At 43.4% G+C, this 25,806-nt stretch overlaps 1 protein-coding gene across 3 annotated transcripts in view; it reads right to left on the reverse strand.

Moving 5' to 3' along the window:
- The window catches only part of TSNARE1 (t-SNARE domain containing 1), a 287,962-nt gene that overhangs the window by 248,751 nt on the left and 13,405 nt on the right, over window positions 1-25,806 (reverse strand). For all 3 annotated transcript variants that reach the window (XM_078153781.1, XM_078153782.1, XM_020995260.2), the window contains exon 2: window positions 16,435-16,519. The gene's annotated coding sequence lies outside the window, so the exon portion shown is untranslated. The remainder of the gene's footprint in view (window positions 1-16,434; window positions 16,520-25,806) is intronic.

A 25,806-nucleotide genomic window follows, 5' to 3' on the forward strand; every position in this document is an offset into this window, starting at 1 on the left:
TCCTCCAGGAGCCTCAAATGAACCTCTCTCTCCAGGTGTATCTCCTACTCTCTGTTTTCACATACCCTACACTCCAAACAAACTATATGGAATGTATCAAGCAGAAATGGGATAGCTGGTGACCTCTGCAAAGCCACTGGCTGAAGGCCTTGGCATTTCTCCAATCACAGGCCTCTCCAAAGCTCAGGCAGCAGACCCGAGGGACCCTGTGGACAGTGCAAGGTCTCACAGCACAGCTTCCTCACCCTGGCCAGACCAGAACACATGTGGGATCTTGCCAGGAAGCAGTGACCTACACTGGACAGGGTGTCTCTCTTCCCACCTAATCCAACCTCTGTCTACTCTCCAATCCCCACTCCCCAACCCCAACCCCAACAACAGTCTATATAAAAATGATGTGTATAAAAAGATATGCACACAGGTCCATGACTCCATCAGCATAGTTGTTTTCTCAGAATCCCACAAAAGACCCATAGAGCATACATATTAACTCCTACAAACAGGAACACACAAAAAGAAATGCACATACACACACACACAAAGACACACTTATTAACAATAGATCAACACAGAAGAGTGCACACACAAGTACATAAATACAGACAAACAAACAGACCCCCACGAAAAAGATATACACATCCAAACAGGAACCCAGGGACAGACACTGAGATACACAGAGGCACTTGAACAAATAAACAGGGTCAGAGACCAAAAATCTGGAAGAAACTTAAGAGGCTAGAATCTAGGCTAATACTCCTACTTTACAAATAAAGAAACTGAGATCCGGGGAGAGGATGTTTCTTGCTCGAGGCCAAGGAAGCAATGAAGGCAGGGCTTAAAGCCAGATTCTCTGACTTCAGAGCCAGGGCTCTATCCACTGTACTACACATGAACATAAACAGAAATATGCAGACACTCACACATATACATATTGACACACACAAAACACAGACGCACATAATACACACCCACAGAAACAGACATACAGAGGCATTTATACCCACGGAGACACAAACACATACAGACGTAGGCACACCCACACACGTAATCCATCCTTCATCCTCTCCCATAGGGACTCTGCTACCTCCGTGTTCCAACTCCTTTTTTAAAATGACCTGGAAAAATAAAGAATGAAGACTCACACTGTGACAGCCTCTCCTCCTTTTCCCTCCCCCTATACAGGATCTTATCAAGATGCCCCTCCACCCTTGGCAGGGGGAAGTATCTTTGATCCATTAGCAACTACCCCAAATCCATTCACCACAGACACTGACTGTCCTCTCTCTCCAGACTGCCAAAGAAGGAACCACAGTTTTCCTGCTAGAACATTCTTCCTTGAGCAAAAACAGTGAAAGCAAACTATAGACTAATTTTCTTGATGAATATCAATCCAAAAAATTTTAAATGAAATACTAGCAAGGAGATTACTGCAATATATCACAAAGATCATATACTATGACCAGGTGGGATTTATATCAGGAATACAGGGCTGGTTCAATATTAGGAAAACTATCAGCATAATTGACCACATCAATAACAAAAACAACAAAAATCATATGATAATCTCAACAGATGCAGAAAAAGCTTCTGAAAAAATACAACACTCATTCCTAGTAAAAAACACTACAAAGCATAGGAATAAATGGAGCTTTCCTTAAAATGATAGTAATATCTCTCTAAAAACCATCAGCAAGCATTATCTATAATGGGGATAAGCTAGAAGCCTTCCCAGTAAGGTCAGGGGTGAAGCTAGGATGCCCGTTATTGCCACTATTATTCAATATTGTACTAGAAATGCTACCTATAGCAATAAGAGAAGAAAAACAGATTGAAGGAATTAGAATAGGCAATGAGAGAAAAAAAAACTATCACTCTTTGCAGATGATAGGATGGTACACTTAAAGAATCCCAGAAAATCAATTCAAAAACTAGTTGAAATAATCAACAATTTAGCAAAGTTGCAGGGTATAAAATAAACCCACATAAATCATCAGCATTTCTACATATTATCAACAAAGTACAGCAGTAAGAGACAGAAAGAGAAATTACATTTAAAATAATTGCAGCCAATATAAAATACTTGCAAGTCTTCCTGTCAAGACAAACCCAGAAACTAAATGAACACAATTACAAAACACTCTTCACACAAATAGTCAGATCTAAACAATTAGAGAAATATTAATTGCTCATGGGTAGGCCAAGCCAATATAATAAAAATGACAATTCTTCCTAAGTTAATTTATTTATTCAGTGCTACACCAAACTACCGAAACACTATTTCAGAAAGCTAGAAAAAATAATAACAAAATACACCTGGAAAAACAAAGGGTCAAGAATATCAAGGGACTTGGGGAGAGAGGAGTCTGTACAAAAGAAGCCACAGAAATAAGGGTTATGGGAGTTCTCACAAAAGGCCCTGTGGAGAAGGGAGGTGGGACAAAGATGCATGACCTACCCACCGATATGTGACAAGCTGTTTAGCCCTGCCACCTTCTTCTAATACTGCTCAGAGTCAGATACTCTGCTTCCACCTCCCTAGATGCTATAACCAGGTAAGGTTCAGGGCTGACGGAGAAATGAGCAGAGGAAAAGCTGGAGGTCTGTGGGGTACCCAAGCCTGCCCTGAGGAGAACAGTCATGGGGGCATGGAGCTACACTCAACCTCAGCAGAATGGTTGATTTCTCTAGTCATCTGCATGCTGACAGAGGGAAGGGTTTAGGGATACCCCCAGACTAATGGGTTAAAGAGAGCTGACCTTGTCATATGGCCTTGACCTCAGCTCTGGAAACCAAGCTCTATTTGTCAGGACTCTCAATTCTTGAGAATCTTGAATCCAGTTTCTGATGTTGCCTCCCTTAGATCTTGGGCTTTCCTCCATGGGAAATATCCTTAGCAGGAGGTGGGTCAGAACTGCATTTGCACAAGACTCAGACTATGAAAAAGATGATCTGAATGCATCCAGTGATGGCTGCACACATCAGCAAGATGTGGTTCACAGCCTCAACCCAAGTCTTCCTAGGTTCCTCACCTGTCTTTTGGAGCTCTGTGGGAAAAACACTAAGAGTGGAGGTGCCCTTCATATGGCAGCACCCTCCCCTGAAAGAGAAAGAAGATAAGCAAAAGGGATCAGACTGGAATCTTTTTTTTTTTTTGGGGGGGAGCTACACAGTTAAATCACTTTCCAGCAACTAAAATATGCATATCTGAGTAAAACACCCTTGCCATAGCAGGGGGAAAAAATATCAAGGGAATCAATGAAAAAATATGAAGGAAGGTGGCCTAGCAGTAAGAGATATCAAACTGTATTACAAAACAGTAATCATCAAAACAATCTGTTACTGGCTAAGAAACAGAGTGGTAGGATTAGGTATATAATACACAGTAGTAAATGACCACAGCAATCCAGCATTTGAAAAACCCAAAGATCCAAGTTTTGGGGACAAGAACTTACTATTTGACAAAAATTGCTGGGAAAATTGGAAAGCAGTTTGGCAGAAACTAGGTATAGACCAACATCTCACCCCCATACCTAAATAAGGTCAAAATGGGTACATGATTTAGACATAAAGAGTGAGTGATACCACAAACAAATTAAGACAGCATGGAATAGTTTAACTGTCAGATCTATGGAGAAGAGAAGAATTTATAACAAAAAAAGAGACAGAGAACATTCTAGGATGTAAAGTGGATAATTTTGATTATACTAAATTAAAAATGGTTTGCACAAACAAAACCAATGCATCCAAGATCAGAAGGAAAGTAGAAAACTGGGGGGAAATTTTTATAGCAAGTATCTCTGATAAAGGCCTCATTTCTCAATAATATAAAGAAGTGAGTCAAATGTGAATCATTCCCCAATTGAAAAAACAGTCAAAGGATACAAACAGGCAGTTTTCAGAAAAAGAAATTAAAGCTATCTATAATCACATAAAGAATACTCTAAATCACTATTGATAGAGAAATGAAAATTAAAGCAACTCTGAGATACCATCTCATACCTACCAGATTGGCTAATATGACAGAAAAGGAAAATTACAAATGTCGGAGGGGATGTTGAAAAATTGGGACACTAATGGTTGGTGAGTTGTGAACTGATCCAACCATTCTGGAGAACAATCTGGAAAACTGTGCATACCCTTTGACCCAGCAATACCACTACCAGGTCTGTATTCCAAAGAGATAAAAAACAAAAAGGAAAAGGACCTACATGCACAAAAATTTTATAGCACCTCTTTTTGTGGTGGAAAAGAATTGGAAATCAAGGGAAATGTCCATCAACTGGCAAATGGCTGTGGCATATGAATGTAATGGAATACTATTGTGCCATAAGAAATGCTGAACAAGAGGATTTCAGAAAAAATCTAGAAAAACTTACATAAACTGATGCAAAGTGAAATAAGCAGAACCAGGAGAACACTGTACACAGTAAAAGCAGCACTGTATGATGATCAACTATGAATGCCTTAGCTATTCTCAGCAATACAACGATCCAAGACAATTCCAAAGGAGGCATGATAAAAAATGTTATCCACGTCTAGAGAAAGAACTGATGGAGTCTGAGTCCAGACCAAAGCATACTTTTTTCTACTTTATTTTCCTAAGGTTTTTTGATCTGTTTTCTCTTGCAACCTGGCTAATATAGAAATATGTTTTGCATGACTGCAATATATAATCTATAGCAAATTACATGCCTTCTCAAGGAGGGGGGAGCAGAGGGAAGGAGGGAAAGGATTGGAACTCATAAATTTTAAAAACGAATGTTAAAACTTGTTTTTACATGTAACTGAGAAAAAAATAAGTTAAATTAGAAAAGAAAGAAAGAAACTTCTTCCTTTGGTCTAACTTGCATCTGACCTAGTACATTCTCCAATGTTTCCCCTCAACTCATCATCAGCACCTAATAATGATAACAATAAAAACAGCAGCTTCCATTTATAGAGTAATTTAAGGTTTGGAAAGCACTTTCTTCTTAACAGCCCTATGAAATAGGAGGGCTGAGTATTGTTATTCCCACTACAGAAAAAGCAACTGAGGCCCACAGAGAAGTCCCATAGCTCATAAATGCTAGTACCAAAACGCAAATGCAGGCCTCCTGACTCACAGTACATCCCCATTATATCATACTAATGTATCTTATTTCTCTGGTCTTCTCTCTCTCACCCCTTCCCTCTCCCCATTATACTTCTGATGCCCTCTCCCCACCATGGCATGCCTATGGCATTCCATACATGCTCCCCAGCTTGGCCCCCTGGAGGATGCAGTCAAAAACACAAGCGCTACCCCAGACAAACGAGTTACCCCGCTGAGAAGTGTCACCCAGACACGAAGATACAGATTCATTTATAAGGAGCAGAAAAAAAAACACACACATTTCTCACGTGTGGACTTTTCACTGGAGACTTCACTAAGACTGAAGAACATATTAGGCTGAAGGAGTAATGAATAGGTGGAGAAATCTAGAAAGCTTCCTGGAGGAAGTGGGCTTCAGAAAGGAGGGATTACTCTTATAAAACTTGGAGCATGAGGGCCATCAAGGAAGTACAAGCAGAAGAGGTGAATGCAGCTTCCATTTAGAGGTATACAAAAGTGGCTTGGGTTCTCTTGTGAAGTAGTGAGTTCCCCATCACTGGTGGTGTTCAAGCACACAATTCACGACCTATTAATAGGGTTGTTGTAAAGAAGGTTCCTATTCACAACTAGGTGGCTTCTGCGCTCCCTTCCAACTCTGAGATTCTGTGCTTCTGTCATTTTCCCTGATGAGATACCACACCCAGCTGTCCTAGGTGGCATCTTACCCTAGTGATGACATACTGAGGTCAATGCATGTACCTGTCTGCCTTTACATAAGCCTTGCCAGTCTGCCAGTGGCTAGCTCTGTCTTTTGTCTAGTGGCTTCCCTTGCCCCAGCCCTAACAAGTCACCCCAGGGCAGGTGGGGAGCCAGGCCACCAGACACTCTGTTTTCTGTGATTAATGAAAGCCCACAGTATGGCCCACTGCTCCCCAAAGAAAGGCATGGGGAGGGGGGGTAGTAACATAGGGGAACTAGAACTTATTACTTAGGAGGCAGCCATCCAGATTTAACAACCTTCAATTCCAAACACTCCACCAAGACCGCCCAATCCACTCTGTTGCAATGGGTAAACACACTCTTTACTCAGGTATGTTCCTTAAGCACAACGTCTGTCTGGGCTGAGTGTGAAGGTCATGTTCCCCTAGTCAGATGTGGGGCTGCCTGAGCACATGGTTATATCAAGAGTTCTACAAAGGAAAAAACTGCAATTCCTGCCCCCCAAACCAGAGGTTCCCCAAAGACAAGGGTTACATTTCTCCCACCAAACCCACAGCAAGGCTTTAATAACCTCAATGAGCCCCTAGTCATGACTGCAAACTAAGCCCCAGCTGCTGCTGCTGTTCAGTCATTTTTTAGTCATGGCTGACTCTTCATGACCCCATTTTGGCAAAGATACTTTCCTTCTCCAGCTTATTTTACAGATGAGGAAACTGAGGCAAACAGGGTTACGTGACTTGTTCAGCATCACACAGCTAGTAAGTGTCTGAAGCCTGATCTGAACTCAGCAAGGTAAGTCTTCCTGACTCCAGGCCCGGCACTCTATCTACTGTGCCACCTAGCTGCCCCAACTGGGGCCATTCCAAACACGGTACAGTAAAAAGAGCACTACAATGGGAGGCACAAGACCCGGGTTCGAATCCTGACTCTGCTAATAACTATTTCTAGGCAGCTAAGAGGCAAAGTGAATAGAGTATGGAACTTGAAGTCAAGAAGACCAGAGTTTGAATCCTCCCCAAACACTCTCTAGTTGTGTGACCTCGGGCAAACTCCTTCATCTTTCTGTGCCTTAGTTTCCTCATCTGTAAAACACAGGGTGGTTAAAAGAGGATCGAATGCAAAAACTGCAAACCTTCAAGTGCTATATAAATGCTAGCTATTACTGTTGCTGTTGTTATTTGTAACCTTAGGCAAGTACCTCTTTAGGTCTTCACTTCCCCCTTTCTAAAGAGAAGAGACTGGAACCGATGACCTCTAAGGTACCTTTCAGCCCTTGTGAATGTGTACTATGTGTCACAGAAGAGAAGGGAAAAGAATGTGGATGGCTCAGCATCTCCATTTAAGGAATCCTGCCCAGGGCCCCGGAGCCTGCGACAGAGGGTTAGTGAAACCTGGTATCATGGAGAGGGCACTGGACTTGGCACCTCTCACAAGAGGGATAAACATCAGACCAGTCACCTGAGGGACAGGAGAAGAAGAAACAGAAAGAAAGCAGAAAGACTCTTTCAAAGGTACTGTAGTCCATGAGGAATTACAAAGGCCTGGGGATGTTAAAGTTCCCTATAAGGATCTGGGAAGCTCCCTACAACTGAGAATGCAGAACGCCACAGCAGTAAGGGACTATGCAACATGGAAGGTTATAGTGTAGAGCAGTGGTTCCCCAATTTGGTCTGGAGACTCCTAAGGGCCCAAAGACCCCCCAAAGACCTTTTCAAAGGTCCCAGAAGGTAAAAAACTATTTTCATAATAATACTGAGACATTTTAATTGCTAATACAGTAAAAATGATAGCTACAACCCACATAAGCAAAAGGTCTCTGTGGTGCTTAATAATTTTAAAAAATGTAAGCAGGTCATGATATTGAAAACTTCAAGAATCATTTTCAAGAGAACACAGCATGTCATTGGTGAGATAGCATAAAAAAGCTATGAAAGGGACCTTAGATTTTATTGTTCAGTCATTTCAGTAGTGTTTGGGGTTTTCTTGAAAAAGATAGGAAGTGGTTAGCCATTTCCTTCTCCAGCTCATTTTACAGATGAGGAACTGAGGCAAACAGGGTTAAGTGACTTGTCCAGGGTCACACAACTAGTAAGTGTCTGAGGCTGGATGTGAATTCAGGTCTTCTTGACTACAGGCCCAATGCTCTATCTACTGTGCCACCTCGCTTCTCAATGGGACCTTAGAACAGAACGTTCAGTACGCCAGACCTACGAGAAGCCTTACAACACTGTCAGAGCTAGAGAACCCTTTAAAAGAGAGGACACAGAAGGCCCAAGACAGAAGCGTATTGGTAGGTGACTGCTAAGTCCAACCTCATTTGCCTGAGAAGGATATGAAGGCCCAGAGAAAGGAGTGACTTAACCAAAGTCACAGAGCAAGTCAGCAGCAGACTCAGACCCTGGTCATCTGCCCATCCCCCAATTCACTACTCTTTCCCCAGGTCACAGTTCAACAAGGCACTTGAGATACTCTGAGGCAAGTATCAGACTACCACTGACTCAGAAGTGGGGGAAGGGAAGTGGAAAGGAAGGAACAAAGGAAGGAAGGAAAAGCTGTAAGAATTTTTAAGTGTCTACTATGTACATTAAGCACTTTACACATATTATCTCATTTAGTAGCCTCGGAATCAGAAGTCCATGGCTCAAGTCCTGGTTCTAACATTTAGCTGCCTGACCCTGGAGAAGTCTCAGTTCTCAGTCTCAGTTTCCAAATCAATAAAGCAGTAGTAATGGTCCTTCCACCACCTACTACTCATAGTTATTGGGGAGAATGCATTTTATATGCCATTAAACACCACAGAAATGTGAGCTATTATTAACATTTCTATTTCCTATTTCTCCAGGGAAAGCAGCATACATGCCATCCTGATTCCTTTTCTTGCTCACTATCAACATTGAATATGACATACTACCAATTTTCAGACCTCAACATGCCCAGCTTAGGTGCTTAAGACTCCCTACCCCCACATACTAATTCAACAGACACACAACCATCATCCTCTGAAACATAAGCTATGACTACAAAGACTCACCAACATACCTCATCTACCTTCTCTTCATCAACTGTCAAAGGAGATCAAGGTATAAACTAATGACCATGGGCAAGCCCTTTCCCTTCCCTGGAACTTAATTTCCTCTTTTGTAAAATGAGGGCATTTGATTCAATCATTTTCAAATTCCCTTAAGCACCAAATGTCTAATGCTCTCATGATGTGATTAAGTTTTCTCTCACTCAGCCTCTATCCCACAGGATGGAAATAGACTGCACTGAGGAAAGGAGTTAGGGGAGGGGCAGCTCACACCCGAGAGAGAATGGGAATGCCTCTTCCAGCTAGAGAAGAACAGAAATTCCTTAGGAAGAAGACCCATCTGGGCTTTGAAGGTACCCTCAGGGTTGCAGGCTGGAGATGAAGCAAGAAGAACAAACTTCACAGGCAGGCACTCAGTGCAGCTTCCAAAAGACAGCTAGGTCTGGTTTCAGAGTGGACAGATCAGGGGGTCAGGAAGTGCCTTCATTCCTGCCCTCAGCCATAAGCCAGCTGGCAGGAGAAAGAATTATCGAAGAGCCCCATTGGGAAAGTCTGTCTTTAGAGGAAGCAGAAGGGGATCGACAGAACACAGCAGACGTGGAAAAAGCCTTAGAACACAGAACACGGGATGTCAGACATGAAAAGGACCTCAGACCACAGAATGGTCAAGCTCGATAAAAACTAAGCAAGGAAATTTTAGAGCCAGAAGAGACAAAAAAAATCATCCCCCAGATTTTCAGATGAGGAGAGTGAGGCCCAAGAAAGGAACGTGACAGGCCCACAGTTACATAGCAATTAAAGGCCAAGGTTAGGCCTCCTCCTTACAGATGAGGAAACTGAGGCAGGCAGAGGTTAAGTGACTTGCCTAGGATCACACAGCTAGTAAATGTCTGAAACCAGATTTGAATTCAGGTCTTCCTGACTCCCAGTTCAGTGCTCTAACTACTGTACCACCTAGCTGCCTGTATATGAAACCACAGCACCAGATGAGAAGTTGGAAAACCACACTGTACCAGGCCTGTCTAATTGTAATGGGGCTTCAAGGCAGGATAAGGAACAAGAATGCTAGCGAGCCGCCCACCCAGGTCTCAATAAGAAGAGGACAAGAAAAGGGATTTTATAATATGGCATTTTCTAGATGCATATGTTGTTATTTAATTTTTAATTCTGTTTTTTAATTCTGAATTTAACACAAAAAAGAGCATTTCCATATTCAAAGCAGAACAGAAAAAGAAGATTCCATTAAATGCACATAGTTTTAACACCAGAAGTTCCCACTCTCCATGGCCTGGAGATATTTATTCCTGATAAATCAAGCACCACATGTTCCATACAGTAAAGGCTCAAAAGCCTCCTAAACACAATTTTCAACCCTGCTGAACACAAATATCCTGCTCACTGTATGACCTTGCGAAAGTCACTTCCCTACTCTAGGACTCTTCCTCTCTTTAACAAAAAGCCTGAGCTAGATTCAATTCAATTAAACAAACATGTCATAAATACCTCCTAGGCTCCTGGGGCAGATTCAAAGTTTAAATGATAGTCACTCGCCTAATGGAGCAGTTACCATCTAGTAGGAATACATGACATGCCCACAGAGAAGTACATTTATTTTATGCTATGCTGTGGACAGGGAATTCCAAGTAGTAGTAACAGTAGTAGTAGTAGTAGTAGTAGTAGTAGTAGTAGTAGCAGTAGTAGTAGTAGCAGTAGTAGTAGTAGTAGTAGTAGTAGTAGTAGTAATTGCTAATAATAATAGCTAGTATTTACATGGTACTTTAAGGTTGGAAAAGCATTTTACAATTATTATTTCATTTGATGCTCACAACTCTGGGAGGTAGGTGCTGTTACTATCCCCATTTTACAGATGAGGAAACTGAGGCAGGCAGAGGTTAAGTGACTTGCCTAGGATCACACAGCTAGTAAATGTCTGAAACCAGATTTGAATTCAGGTCTTCCTGACTCCCAGTTCAGTGCTCTAACTACTGTACCACATAGCTGCCTGTATATGAAACCAGGTGAACAAAGGCATAATGCCAAGAAAGCCCAGGGTTATCTTCGGAAAGAAAGGAGTAGGTGGGCTCAGGGACCTCCATTTGGTTGCAGCACAGACTATGTACTGGGGAATTAAGTGAGATAACACTGGAAAGGAAGGGTAGCAGCCAACTATGGTGTGGGAGGGGAGGGAAGCCTTAAATACCAGGACAAGGAGCCTGAACCTCAAGTAGCAGGTAATAAGGCTGTCTGGGAAGGTTTGACACAGGTGGAGGTAAGGGCCGAGATCCCTTCTGATTCTAACATGTTCTGTATTCTGAGTCCCCTTTCAAATTTCACATCCTCCACTCTAAAGGCCATGTTCTATGTTCTAAGGGCCTGGCCCCCTCTCCCTTTAAGTGCCTCCTGACTGCACAGGGCTCCTAACAGGGACTGGCAAGGGGAAAAAGTGGCTTTGGTCAACAACGCCTGACTCCCTTTGGAGAACAAAGGAGTTATCTGCATTTTTTTCAGAGTAGAGAGCTTAGGCGGGGCTGGCAGGGTAGACAGCGTGTGTGCATGGATGTGAACACATTCTCAGACACAGAATATCAGACGGGCAGGGATCATGCTGATGGTAGGATTTTAACACCCACAATCTATAGATGAAGAAATGGAGGCGCAGTGAGGAAAAGCGATTTGCTCAGGGTCACTCAGAAGGTACAGCAGATCAAGAACTATGGTTCAGCAGACTGAGTATGGGGCTTGGAGTCAGGAAAACTGGAGTCTGAATGCTGCCACAGGCATGTGTTAGCTGTGCGGGCAAGTCACTTAACCACTGTCTGCCTCAGTTTCACCAATTATAAAATGAGAACAACAACAGCACCCATCTCCCAAGGTGGTTTTGAAGATCAAACAAGATAACATTTGTAAAGTGCTTCCTAAATCTTAAAAGTGCTAAATAAATTCTAGCTAACATAGATCACTATCTCCAAGATTTATAAAGTGTTGCCTTACAACACCACCAAAAGAGAGGCATTAAATATGTTATTACCCCTATTGTATGAATGGGGAGACCATCCAGCTCAGAAAAGATAAGGCAACGTGCCCATAGTGCCAGTGCTGGGGTTCAAACTCAGACTTTCAGAAACTAAAGCTACTCTTTGTACGGCAGCTCTAGGCCCCTGACTCCAGTCTGGAAATCGTCAAACCTCCACGGCTATCTCATATGCATGTGACAAAGAACCCTGAGTCCAGACCAGGGGCACTTCACCTTTGTTTGTACTACTGGTGCCCTTGGCAGTGGGGAGAAGTCTGTAGACACCTTCTCTGGACGAGGTTACTTAACACATAAAATAAATACAGAGGATTGCAAAGAAAGACAACTATATTTAAATGCGACTATCAAAATATTAGCAAATCAAGTTCACAGGCCCCAGGGTAAAAACTCTAATCTAGACAGACCCTCCAAAAGTCATGGAGCTTAGGATTCTGACTGGGGTCAAAGAACAAACGGCCAACTCTGGACCAAAGGTTACACCTGAAGATCCCTCTAACTTCAGTCACTAAAAAACTGACTCAATAGAGTCCTGAGGACTCTTCTGATGTTACTCTTTCTGCCTAAGTTAAATCTCTCCTGTCACAGCTCCAAAACCAGGCCTTCTGTATAGTCTCTCATACAACTATAGGCTCACAGAACTGAGAACTAGAAAGAAGGTTAGAGGTCACCTAGTCTGATCCTTTCAGCCAACATTTATTAAGCATTAATTAAGCACTTACCATGTGCTAATACTAAGCATTGGCCAAGCCAATCTTTGACCTCAAGGAACTCATGGTTTAATGAGGAGATACGAAGTAAATAACTAGGAGCATAAAAGATAAATGCAGAGATGGAAGGTAAGCCCAGAAGGGAAGGCACTAGCAAGCTGGAGGGGTGCAGGGAAAAACCAGGGAAGGCCTTCTGAAGGAGCTAGGATTTGATATTCATTTTACAGATGAAGAAATTGGAACTCAGAGGGTAAAGAGACTTACCCATGGCCACAACATAAGTAACAAAGTCTCTTTATGTGCCTATGTATATATATGTATATATGTCATATATACAATTTATATATGTTATATATGTAATATATATATATATATATATAATTAGAGAGAGAGAGAGAGAGAGAGAGAGAGAGAGAGAGAGCAAGGTGGAAATTCGGGGGGCTCAGGAGCTCCCCTGTAGGAAGTTGGCCAGGCAATAAAGTACCAGTTTAACTTGTTCCAATGAGTTTTTCATTGTAAATAGCTTAATTTGATCATTTAAGGGCCTGGATCTCTGAGAGATGACATGGCGAGCCCTTAGTAATATACTGCATGATGGAAATAACTGAGAAGCTGGATTGATGGGTGCCCATCAGGTTGCCAGGGGACAGCATGGTCTGGGGCCAAGCTGCCTGGCTGATCCACATGGAAGAGAGGAAGCTGGCTTTAGAACTCCTGCAAGCACCACCAAGGAGCCTGCCCCACTTATCTCAGCCCTACATAACAAACCGGAATTGGAATGTACTGCAGTGGGCTTCTACTTCAACCTCTCTCCCAGTATAAGAATGCCCTCTTCTTTCTTACACACTTTCTTCTGTTGTCATCACAATAAAACCTTGGCTTTCCAGGATGCTCTAAGAGACTTTTCTTGTTTCTTTAAGCCCCAAATATGTTTTATTTTAGCTATCTGAAATAAAATCTTTCTAAAATGCTTCACACATTTCTCTGACTTCTTGAACAATGGATATTTCAGAAGAGCCTGGATTTCTGTAGTGTGGACATTTTCATCACCTGCACAGATCACAAGCATTTTATTAAGTGCCTAAGTTCAAGGCCCTACACTTAACTTCATCTTTATGAAAAATACCACAGTCCCTGTTCTCAAAGACTTTATAGCTGCTAAGGACAAAGTTACAGTTTCCATCCCCATTAAAACAAGAAAACAAAAACCGTTTGGAAGCTCACCTCAGATTGATCCATTAAAACCTAGCCCTAACACCCCCAGACAATTCCTAATTTCACAAACAGTTTACCAGGGACCAGGGTAAAACTTTGAAGTGCTATTATAATTATTGTAATGGCTATCAGCAGCAGTAGCAACAGAAGCAGCAGCAGTAGTAATAATGGTATTAGTAGTATCCTCCAGGCAGGTAGATGGAACATTGTACCCACTACCTACTGGTTTAGCTCCCTGTAGATCTGAGTAACACTAACCCCCCTAAGGCTTGACCTAATCACTAGTCAGGATTTCCCCTAAATCCTGACGTCCTATGGTTGATTCATTCATTCAACAAAGGCTTAATTAAGCAACTGCACCAAGTACCATATTAGATACTACAGATACAAAAACAAAAATGAAACAATTCTGCCTTCAAGAAGCTTGCATTCTATCAAAAAGCAACAAGATTAAACCATAAACTAAGTATATAATACACATCCACACACACACACACACACACACACACACACATACACACAGAGTATATACAATGTAACTATATTCTATTGGAGAGAAGCAAGAAATAAACCAATAATTAAGTATGAAATATATACAAAGTTGTTTTAGTGAGGGAAGGCACCAGCACCTGAGGGAACTGGGATAGGCCTTGATCTATGATACTGCTGCAGAGAGGATCTTTAAAATCTGCGGCGGTTTATTATTAATAACAACAAAAACAACAGTGAATATCTATATAGTGTTTTAAGATAGATTTCCCTCTCAGCAAAGTGTTAACTGAAGAACAAAGGAAGAGAAGTCAGAAGACTCTGCTTGAAATCTGAGGTCAGCCTCTTAATGGCTGGAGCAAACCAGAATCACAGAATTAGAGAAATTCAGCCAGAAGGGATCACAAGAGATCATCTAGTCCAAGCAATGCCTAAGCAGGAATCACTCCAAACCCTGCCTGCTTGACAAGGGCTCATCTAGCCCATACCCGAAGACCTGCAGTGACAGGAAACTCAATACCTCCAGAAAGAGCCCACTCCATGTCCAGACAGCCTTCACTGTTTGTTAGGAAGTTTTTCCCTATATGAAACCAAAATCTGCCTCTCTCCAACTTTTCAACCATTGCTCCTACAGGGATTCTGCCTTTCAGGGTCAAACTGGCCACGTCTAATCCCCATTCCACAAGTATCACATTCCACAAGTGATTTAACCTTGCTTAACTGCCTACTCCTGGTCTGTAAAATAGGTAAAATAATCGCACACCCACGGATCTGGCAAGAGGGTCAATACTATAGACAGGAAACCTTTTGCAAGCTTGAAATACCAAAGCTTGAATTTGAGTCTCAGTCCTGACACTTAACTTGTTGTCTGACCTTTAACAAGACACCTGTCTCTTCTAAGCCTTAGCTGCCTCAGCTGCAGCATCTGTAAAATGGGGATATTCATCTAAGAGATTTTTATGAGAATCAAATGGGATAATATACATAAAAATGTTCTGAAGGTGTAAGGTCTATATAACTTTAAAGTGCTATTATAATTATTGTAATGGCTATCAGCAGCAGTAGCAACAGAAGCAGCAGCAGTAGTAATAATGGTATTAGTAGTATTCTCCAGGCAGGTAGGTGGAACAGTGTACCCACTACCTACTGGTAGAGGACCTGGCCTGGAGTCAGGAAGATCTGAGCTCAAATCCAGCCTCAGACACTCACTAGCTGTGTGACCCTAAGCAAGTCACTTAATTTTTATTTGCCTCAGTTCCCCATCTATAAAATGGGGACACACTGGAGAAGAAAATGGCAAACCACTTCAGGATCTTTGCCAAGAAAACCCCATGGACTTTGTCCATGGGATCACACAGAGTCAGACATACCTGAACAACAACAAAGTATGTTCCACTTAACTTCTCTAATACCGGTGGTCTAGAGGTGAAGCTGAGTCCAGGAATGTTATTCCCATAAAGTTCCAACAAAATATCCCAAGCTGGAGATGCTTGAAGCACAGGCCCAGCAATGCATGGGCCATCTAATGCATTAGTCATCTGAGGAACAGCCTCCCTGCCATACATTCAGCACAGGACAAGAGTTAATTAAATGCTAGGCATGATGTAAGGCATGGGAGATACAAAGGAAATAACCCCTAACCTCACTGAATCGCTTGGGCAATAGCAACATCCACACAGATAAGTAAGCACAAAATGCCTTCAGAGTAAATAGATCATTGCTAGAAGGCTGGTGAATAGATGATGAAAATCTGGGGCCGCAGCCACTCAAAAGACTGTACATGATGGCACGGAGGGATAGAGATCTGCACTGGTGCAGGGAGACCCATCCAAATGAAATTCCAAGCTTCTGAAACATTGAAGATGTTTCAGAATAATAACATATTAATAATAACAATAACAATACACATCTCACTCTCCCTTGTATCCCAGGTATCTGTGTGCATGTTATATCCATTCCACTCCCGTTTCATTAAAAGCTCAGTAACAGCAGGTTTTAAGTTGTATCGATCTTTGTATTCAGTAGGTGTTTAATAAAGAAATATTTATCAAAGTGAGGAAAAGGCAAAAGAAAAGGAAGAATAGAAAGAGGCCTGGCTCCAAAGACGGAGCTAAACTCACAGTCACACTCTTCATTCCCCTCACAATCACTCAGCCTTTGAGGATCTTACCAGCAAAAGGGAAGCTCAGTCAAGAAGGTCCAAGGGGAACAAAGTCCTTGAGTCCTCCTAGATGACAATTAAGATGCCTCTTCACCTGAAATGCAAAGCATAATGTGAAATGCAAGGGGTGTTCCTGAGGGGTGGAAGATTCATCTGCTTCAAAAACGAGAGCCCCAAACTTCCCAAATTATGCCAATTTCACATGCCTCAGCAAAACACCCTACATCTCAGTCTTTCATACTCAAAACATTGAAGTTATTCTTCCCTTGAGCCCTCCCTTCTTATACCCAATCATTACCAAATTCTCCAAATCCAGTCCCTACTATATCTCTCCCATCCATCCCATCTTCCCTGTTCCCACTACTATAATCCTTGTGCAAACCCTCATGTCCACAAAGATGGGGGCTACTCTAACAGCCTCCTAAAAGACCCTGTTCCCCTCCAAACCACTCTCCATATACCATTAGACACAATTCCTTCTAATGATGGAATTTAGTGCCAGGCATGACCCTGGAGATCATAATATTCCAAAGTCCTCATTTCACAGATGAAGAAAACAAGGCCTCAAGAGGTCACACACTTACATGTAAGCAGCAAAACCCAGGTGAGAATCAAGTGTCCTTTGCATTACACCCAGTCTTCTCTCAAAGTTCTAGGTATGTCACTCTTCTCCCCCAGATTTCTCAGTGGCTCCCTATTGCCTGCATGAAATTCAAACTCCTGATCCAAGCATTCATTGCCCTCCACAATTGGAAGCCCCCTTACTTTTCCAGCTTTAACCCTTATACTTCCCCATGTGCAGTCTGTTTCAGCAAAATTGGACTATTCTTTACTGCTTAAATATACATTTTACCCTCCCAACTCTGTACCTCTGCTCAAAAGATGCTCCCTGGCACAGTACCTAGCACATAGTAGGCACTTAATAAATGACTGAGATCTAGAATGTCCCTGTTTTCCTCCTTTAATCGTTAATCCCATCTCTAAAGGCTGATTCAAATATCCCCCTCCCATAGTTTCCCTGATTTCCCCTTGTTGGTAATGAACTTCCTCCAAGACCTCACTTTGTACCTATCGTGTAATTATGTATCATAATTAGCATATCATATATTTTAGTCTTATCCTACTACTAGACTGTAAGCCCCACAAGGATAGGAACTAGAAAGAACCTGAAAGATCACCCAGTCAAATCCCATTATTTTAGAAAGGAGGAAACTAATACCCTGTGAATCTAAATGATTTGCTCCAATAAGTCAACAACTGTTTATGAAGGGCTTACTAAGGTGCCAGGCACTATGACTGATGCTGGAAATATGAGCAGAAGCTTAAGCAAAATAAAGTCAGTGCCTGACCTCAAAGAGCTTACATTCAAATAAAGGAAAACAATATATGAAAGGAAGCTGAAAGAGGAAAGGGGTAAGAGGGAGGAGGGTGGAGAATATACCGGATTAGGGCATGGAAGAAAAAGTCCAGAGTCAGGAGTGGAGCCCAAAGAGGAATAAAGCTGTGGCTGTCCTGAGCACTTTCCTTAAAATGAAGATTCTGGAAGGAACCAGTCAATCAGAAGAAGGGCCTAAAGGGGTAGAATACACTTCAATAAAAAGAACTTGTGTTCTTCATATAACAGGCACTTAATCCCTGTTCCTGGATTGTTTTGAATTATTATTAGCTACTAATATCATCGCTAATAATAACAGTCTCTGATTTGGTATGACATTATTAATCACAAATGACATACAACCTCCCCATAAATACTGCAATGGGTCTCTCAGAAAAGCATCATTTAGGCAGCTGTGTCCCCTCCTCCTGAAACCTCCCACAGATTGCTGCCACCTACCCAGGGCATCTGCCTCCAAAGCCATACTACGCCCGGAAGCCCTAATGCCTTTGATATCACCTCAGTTTGTGGCCCATGTCCAGCAATGGGTGGCCAGAAAGCCCTTGATGCTGCAGCCAGCAGGCGAGGGTCCAATGTCTATTGGGAGGTTTTTAAAAGGTTTACAAATTTATAATAGATCAGAGATTTGGAACTGGAAGGGACCCCATCCTACCTCTACTCTTTGAAAACTGGAGGAAACTGAAGCATAGAGTATACACACTGGTGGCTAGTCAATGACCTAAGATGTTAAACCAGGTATTCTGGCTCCAAATTTGATATTCTACCCAATACACCTCCTCATTTTTAGAGGGAGAAATTGAGACCCAGGGAGTGGAAAGGATATGCCTTAGCTCACATGGTTGGTGGCAAGAAAGAAACAAGATTCTGGGTCTACTGATTCCTAGTTGGCAGCCCCTTCCAAAATACCCCAAATGGCCTGTCAAACGGCAAAATCTCAGAGCCAGAATCGGAGAGAGGTGATTTGTCCAAGGTTACAAACCAAATCAGTAGAAGATCTCTGGAAAGGCCATGGAAGTCAGGATAGCATCAGCCCCAATGTGGGCTTTTTTGTTTTGTGATTGTTTTGTTGGCTCTGTGTGTGTGTGTGTGTGTGTGTGTGTGTGTGTGTGTGTGTTTTAACAGCAAGAAGAACTGAGCAGATTGCAACAGCAATTACATGAATCAGAGTGTTGTTATAGCAACTTCATCTCCCTCTGAAATGGAAGACCAGGCAGAGTTCAAAATGATGCCAGTGCTGGGCAAAATGGACCCCTACCCACATCAAAAGGACAGTGGGTACTGAGAGGCGACATGCAGCCTTCTTTTTCTGCATTCCCCCTCCTCTCCCTTTGCAATAATGGAAGAGGAGGAGGAAAAGGAGAAGGCAGAAGAAAGTTTACTTTTATATACAGGACTCTTCAGGTTTACAAACCTCTTTACCTGTATCACATCATTTGATCTTCACAACAGTCTGGCAAAACAGATATTTCTAGTACTATTAGCCTCAGGAGACTCAGGAAGGTCCAAGTGACTTACCCATGGTCATATAGCTAGTAAGTATCAAAGCCTGCATTTGAACCCAGTAAAACATGAGCTCCGTCAGGGCATGAGCTGTTGTGTTTCTGCCTATATCTACACATCTAACACAGTGCCAGCCATATGACAGAAGCTTCATAAACGCTTGTTGAACTGAGTTGTTGAATCTAGGTCTCTTGACTCCCAAGTTTCCACAGAAGAATAGGACCACAGATAGATTTAGAGCAGAAAGTGATACTTAGAGGCCACTGAGTCCAACCTCCTCATTTTAAAGATGAAGAAACTGAGGCACAGAGAAGTGAATTGATTTTCCCAGAGTCATAAACTACTAAGTGTCCAAAGGAAGATTCAAACTCGGGTCTTTCTGATTCCAAGTTCAGCACCTTATCTATCTACTGAGCCACCTAACTGTCCTATAAGTGAATAGGATCATAGGATGGAAGCTGGAAGGGACCTCAGAGGATATCTAGTCCAACCTTACCATTTTACAGATAAGGAAATTGAGATCTAGAGAGGTTAGTGACTTGCCCAAGGTCACACATGGTAGCAAGCCACAAAGGTGGGATTTAATTTAATGTTGGTCATAGAACTTGGACCTTGGTCATAAGATCAGAAAATCAGAGATTTGGACCTGGAAAGGATTTCAGAGGTCACTTTGTTCAGCTCCCTAATTTACAAATGAGGAAAAAGAGGCACAGAGAGCTTAAATAACTTGTCCGAAGTCACAAAGTCATGAGTATCCGAGGTGAGACTGTCTCCAGAACCAACATCCCTTCTATTATGCCATGCCGATTCTCCCAAGGCAGCCATCTGCCAGCATTCTCTCTTCCCATGGAGAATTTCACTGGGTGGCCCAAGGAGGCTTGGCAGGGAGGTACAGAGACCACTTGATCAGTGGGCAGAGAGAATATAGTGATATCCACAAGAAAGCGGCCTGAGTCAAAAGAGTATCTAGATGACTTAGAACGGCCTCTCCACACTTCTGGAGACTGAACTAGAAGCCCACAGTCCTGTTATCTCTATGGAGCCAAGAGACTGCCATCCAGATTCTAACACCAATGGCCATGGGTCCGCAGGCAACTGGGGTCAGTGGTCAAATCCTTAGCACGTCTACATGCCCACTCTGTAAAGGCTTCCCCAATTACTCTCAGTGGGTTCCTGAACTCTTAATGGATCCTGGACTCTAGAGCAGAAAGCCCATTATTCTAGAGCATACTGTCTTGCTTTGTTCTCTACCTAGGTGAAACAGGATCATCTTCAGGGTAGGTTGGAAGGTGAAGGATTATGTCTCCTTGCTCAGACCCTGAGGGCATGAGCCAGGCCTTCTCCTTAGATCACAGGCTTCCTGAGGGCAGGACTGCATCAGTAAAGTGTGGAAGAAAGAGAACACTGGAGCCAGAGTCAAAAGAAGGCCTTCTATTCAGGACATTGCTTCATTGTATGAAGTTAGGACACCTAAGCAGCAGTGGATAGAATGCTGGCCCTGCAGTCAGGAAGATTCATCTCCTTGAGTTCAAATCTGGCCCTAGACACTTAGTAGCCGTGTAACCTTGGGCAAGACACTTAATCCTGTTTGCCTCAGTTTCCTCATCTGCAAAATGAGCTGGTGAAGGAAACGGCAAACCACTCCAGTGTCTTTGTCAAGAAAACTCCAAATGGGATCGTGACGAGTCAGACACAACTGGAAAAAAAAATATATCACTCAATTTCTCTGGACCTCAGTTTTCTCATCTTTAAACTGCACATATCACCTTATTCACAAAGCTATTTCAAGTACCAACTGAGAAAATATGTATCAAAGTGAACTATAAAACTATATAATCTTAAAGGATGATAAGATCAATAGCAATGATGGTGGCAGACTCCCTATCTCATCCCATGTGCTCTTCAGGCCATGACACAGCTCCTCCCACAGGAAGCACTAAAAACAGGCTCCCCCAATTATGTTAATGCCTTCCTTCCTGCCACCCCTTGGCAGCCTTCCAAGTCCCCAGCACAGGAGTCGGAGGAGAGGGAAGAGGAAGAAGAAAAGGAGGAGAAGGAGGAGGAGGAGGAAGAAGAGCAGGCAAAGCACAGCCAAGGCCAGGATTTCAGCCTGATAGAATATAAGCTCCCTGAGGGTATAAACTGTTTCATTTTTATAAAGGAAGCATTAAACAAATGAATTGAAAGTGTGGTATAGAAAACCTAGGTTTGAATGCCACCTGAGGCCATTACTTGCTGTGTGTCCTCAGATAATTGATTAAGCTTCTCTTAGCCTATTTCTTCATCTAAAAACTGGGATAATAATACCTATGGGTAGCTCTAATCTCATAGGGTTATCACGAGGATCCAATGAGCTAAGGTAGGGAAAACGCTCTGCAAACTTTAAATTACTGCCTAAATGCCAGTCATCATTGTAACTGTTTTTTTAGACTATTATTACTAGTCTTCGATTTCATTGGTAAGACAAGTCTCTCAACGCAGAATACCACCTGCTCTGCAGATGAAGAGTTCTTCTGCATTTTCTGGGCACTAGAAGGCTAGGTAACAAGTCTGGGATCACTCAGTCAGGATAGGCCTTCTGGACTCAGAGCCCTCCTCTTTATCTACTATGTCACCCAACAAATCTTCTACAGGAAGCCCACACATCGACTCTCTTTGGCCCACTCACTACCCCCTTCTTTTTAATCTTGTTTGAGTACCAAATCACTGAATACTAAAAGGGGGACCACAGAAAACTGAGAGCATAGAATGTTCCCAGTAGAAAGGACCTCAAACAGAATAACAGACTCAAAGGGTGAGGGGACTTCCAGGTCATCTAGTTGAAACTCTTCATTTTATAGAGGAGAAAGTAAATGGTCAAATGATTTGCTGCCAGGTCACAAAGCAGGTCGTTAGTGGAGGGGGAAAAGGTTCACTTCTGTCATTCTTACCTGTGTAGGCTTGGGCAGGCCACAGAACTATCTGGGCCTCAGTTTCCTCTTCTATGAATGAGAAGTAGACTAAATCTGTGGAGCTAGGGCCCCATGATTCAGGGCTCTTCTTGCATTGTACCCCACCATTCAGCCCCCAAGTTGGGGGATTCTTAGAATGCAGGAAGCTGCCAGTGGGTCCACAAGGAGCTCAACAATAAATACAAGGGGAATTAAAAAATATAGAGTGCGTGTCTGGATATTTATATCCCAGCTCTCAAAACAGAGGCAAATGAATCAAGAGAAGGACAGCCAAGGAGTTCCACTGATTGGATTAATGAAAAAACAAAATTCGGATCAAAGTCATCCCCTCCCCCCCCTCAAGCTGGTATAGAACCTGCTTCAGGATGGAAGGGAAATATAGGATACAGGGAGCGGGGAATACACTGTGCCAAGCACTCACTGAGAATGGAAAGACAAAAGTGAGAGGATCTCTGCCTTAAAACAGCTCATTCGTTGATAAAGAAATACAAGATTTACAAAAAATAAATGCAAAGGCTTTGTTGTTGCTGTTGTTTTAGGGGGAGGGGAAAGGGCAGCTTCTGGAATGTCTAACAACTGCTCATCACTTTTCTCCTAAGCAGAGTGATAGCGTGAGTCAACATGCCCCCCACATTTCTAATTACATCCTTCAACTTCTTAAACATCTTTAGTATCTCCCCAAGGTCAAACTAAGCCTGGCATTCAAGGCCCTTCCTACTCTGGCCCTAACCTACTTCTCTGGCCTTTAAGACTACTGTATTCTAGACCTGATGCTTGTTGTAAGCACCCTTTGGAGACTTCCTTTTGGAAATCTAGTTCACAAAGAAGACGCAGAGTCAGCTGCCAGATCGTACTCAAAACCCTTTTGGCCTGCGTCTTGCTGGCATAACCTTGGAGAACTCATGGTCACCTCCACACCACAATGAGGTATCCACAGAGGGTTTTACCTGACTATGTGATTGATTTCCTCACCACAGGGAAACTCTGGTGTCAGAACCCACTCCACCCACAGAGATCCCAACCCACCAATGATGTAGACAACCGATTTAATGAACACCTGTCCTGTGCCAAACACAGTGCCAGGCCCTGTGAATGGAAAGACAAAAGTGAGATAATTTCTTCCCTGAAGCTTCTCACTCACAGATAAATAAATACATGATCTATAAAAAATAAATGCAAAGGTTTGTCGTGGTTGTTTTGGGGGGAGGGGAGGGCTGGGGAGGGAAGACTAACAACTGGGGCCAACAAGACAAAATTCTTGAAGGAGAAGGAGGTGGAGCTAGGGAAGGGAGCCGGGGGAGGAAGGGGAGGGGGGAGGGCCAAGCCACAGAGGACAGAAATGGCACGGCCTGCGAGCTGCAGAGCAAGCAGGCTGCTTTGTTTGGAGCCCATGGTCCAGGAGGGGGAGTGGAGTGCAATCAGCCTGGAAAGGCAGACTGGAGCCAAACTGGGAAGAACCAAACAGGAGGCTGGTGTTTTATCCTAGATCAATCAAACAATAGGCATTTTCTGTGCACTCACTATATGTCAGTTACTATGCTAAGGGGCCAGGATACAAAGGAAAAGGTGACAACAGTCCCTGTCCACAAGGAGCTTCCACTCTAAAGAGGGAGGGGGAGCCAAAGTGTATGTAAATAGGTACAAGATACACACAGTGCAGACACGAGGTTCCCTCAGAAAGGAAGGCTACTAGCACCTGGAGGAACGAGGAAAGAATGAAGAAAGTGGGCGTTGAGCGGATTCTGCAGCAAAGTCTGGGGTTGTAAAAGGTGGAGGCTTCCAGATATTGGAAGAGCCGGCGCAGACACAAGGTAGGAGATGAAGAGCACAGGGACAGGTCAAGTTAAGCCAGCGTGGAAGTAGACTGGAAAGCTAGGAAGGGGCCAAGGCATCCAGAACTTTAAATGCCTGAGTTTGTATTTGATACCAGAGGCAACAGGAAATCACAGGGGCTCACGGAATAGGGGGGGTGACACGGTCAGGGCTGCAGTTGAAGGAACATCCCATTGGCAGCTGAGTGGAGGACACGGAGTGGAGGAAGGAGAGAATTGAGGCTGGTGGGGGGACAGAAGGACAGGGTGAGTGAGGGAATACTCAGCTGAGGTGATAGGCAGGATGGAGCAGATAGTGATACCCTCCACAATAATAGGGAAGCTCAGAAGGGGAAGGGGGGATGATATACATTTCCCCAGGCTGTCTCAATTAGGAACCTTTTAGTGGAAGAATAATGATAGTAATAATTTCCCAACTCTTCAATGCTCTACGATTCACAAAATATTTTCCTCTCAATCAGATAGAAACCAAGACACAAAAAGGTTAAATTTTGCCCAAGATCTCAAAAATTGTACGAATCAGGACCTGAACCCATGTCACAGTCTTAAAAGCTTGAAGAGACCAAGTGTGACCCAGCAGATCAAGCCCAACCCTCTCGTTTTATAGCTAAGCAAACTGAGGCCCCGTGGATGGAGGTGATTTTCCCCACAGCACATACCTGGTAAGTGCCAGAGGCAGACACAGACCGAAGTCTTCTGCCTCCACATGGGGGGCTCTCCCCACTATACCATGGGACGTGGTGGCACTCAAGTTGGGTCTCAGAGGACCAGGCAGAGATAAGCGACAGAGGCCGAGAGTGGCTCAAGTAGGCAAGAGGAGCCACAGCTCCTTTGGATCCTGAGACTGAAATGCCCTGGGCCCTCTTCCTCCGGGGCCTTTGGGGGGTCCCTCACTCAAGTGCAGGTTGTCACTCAGTTCTGGCCAGAGGGAGGCTCCTGCAGATGTTTCCCAAGTCCACATCCTGCAGGGACGGCTAGCTACAAGCCAGAAATCAAGAGGCCCTTGGAGACAGCATGGGGCCCTGACTGTGGTCAGCTTCTGTCAGCTGCTCCTTTGAAGTGTACAAGAATGGAACAGCTTCTGATGGCAGGCGTCTGCATCAGCAAAGAGGGACTTCATGAGAGTGGGGAGGGGACAGACAAAGAGCCCTGGCCTGTCCAGTTCCTACTCTGCCACTGACTTGCTGTGCACCTCACACAAGTCACTCCTTTCCCCTGCGCCTCCGTTTCCCTATCTGCAAAATGAGGTTGGAACTCTACAACCTCTGAAGCCCCTTCCAGCTGACGGTCTATGTCCCATTTCCTATGTCTTAAGATTCCTTCTGGTTTTGATAGCCTATAGGCTAAGCTTCCTCCCGGATATCCTCTGATTGAACAACAAATCAACCTGCCCTGAGCTGGCTGTCAGGAGATTTAGGTTCTCATTCCTCAGTTCATCAAGAATCTGTTTTTGTGATCTCTAGCAAGCCACTGCCCCATTTTGTGTCTCAGCTGACCCCAGCTGACCTGTAAAGCAGGATCACAGAATGATAGGTTCTGGGCTGGAAGGGACACTGGGGTTTACCTAGTGCAACCCCTCTAGTTTCCAGATGAGGAATGTCAGATTCATGGAGGGAGCTCGTCCCTCCGTGGTCACACAGACAGGAAGCCGGAGAGCTGGGTGGCACACAAGGTGAGGCCAGACTGACTTGGCTGATAACTG

This window comes from Phascolarctos cinereus, unplaced genomic scaffold (genome assembly GCF_003287225.1).
Source record: "Phascolarctos cinereus isolate Bilbo 61053 unplaced genomic scaffold, phaCin_HiC Scaffold_4;HRSCAF=312, whole genome shotgun sequence".
Classification (NCBI taxonomy): domain Eukaryota; kingdom Metazoa; phylum Chordata; class Mammalia; order Diprotodontia; family Phascolarctidae; genus Phascolarctos; species Phascolarctos cinereus.